Source organism: Fopius arisanus, unplaced genomic scaffold (assembly GCF_000806365.1).
Source record: "Fopius arisanus strain USDA-PBARC FA_bdor unplaced genomic scaffold, ASM80636v1 scaffold00033, whole genome shotgun sequence".
In the NCBI taxonomy this organism is placed as follows: Eukaryota; Metazoa; Arthropoda; class Insecta; order Hymenoptera; family Braconidae; genus Fopius; species Fopius arisanus.
The window spans coordinates 529,033-529,874 of NW_011887772.1; positions in this window are offsets into that span (position 1 = coordinate 529,033).

The window sequence follows — 842 nt, forward strand, 5'->3', positions numbered from 1 at the left end:
TCACTGATCTTTGAATCAAATCATTTTCCTCGTGGCTTTTCTCGTCGTTATTATTTTTTCAGAAAAAATAAATAAATATTAATGGTGAGGACACGGGTAAAAAAGTGTGGTCGGAATATTTTTTTCTGAATTTTCAAAAAATTTCTGGAAAACTTTTCAGAATTTTTTTTTTGGAGAAAAAAAATTGGAAGAGTAAACAATTGTATTTTTGGGAAATGTTTTGAAAAGTTTTTTTAATAATTTTCTGGAAATTTTTGCGAATATATTTTTTATAAATTATACTGTTGTTTTTTTACTTTTTTAATTTTTCAATATTTTCAAAAAATACGCCATCCAAATTATAAAAAAATTTTCTTACTCAAATTTTTGAAAAATTTTTCAAAACTTTCTCAAAAATAAAATTGTTTTGTTTTCCGTTTTTTTTTTGTGTTTCATAATAAAATTTCTGAAAAGTATTCCAAAAATTTTTAGAAAATTGGGGATTGAAACAGTGAAAATAATAAAAGTCATGAAGTCATATTCATTTGGGAGAAATGATTTTGCTGAGGGACTCAATGTCCCAGAAGGTTTCGGAAATATCCTCCGTGAAATTGTGAGCGACCCTCTGCACCAGTGCCCACGGGGAATAAATTGCTGGGCTTTTTTTTCCCCCTCTCGTACTCACCCCCTTTCCACTTTCATCCGGGATTTTTTGGCTTGTATGGAGCTCTCTCCTTCGACCAAAGCACTGACTGGTCACGTACACACGATAAATTTGCCTACGTCGTGTGAAAAGCACGAGAGGGACATTGTAACTCCGCGTTCACTCGTTCACTCGTCCAAATTACTAATCGAAATACCTG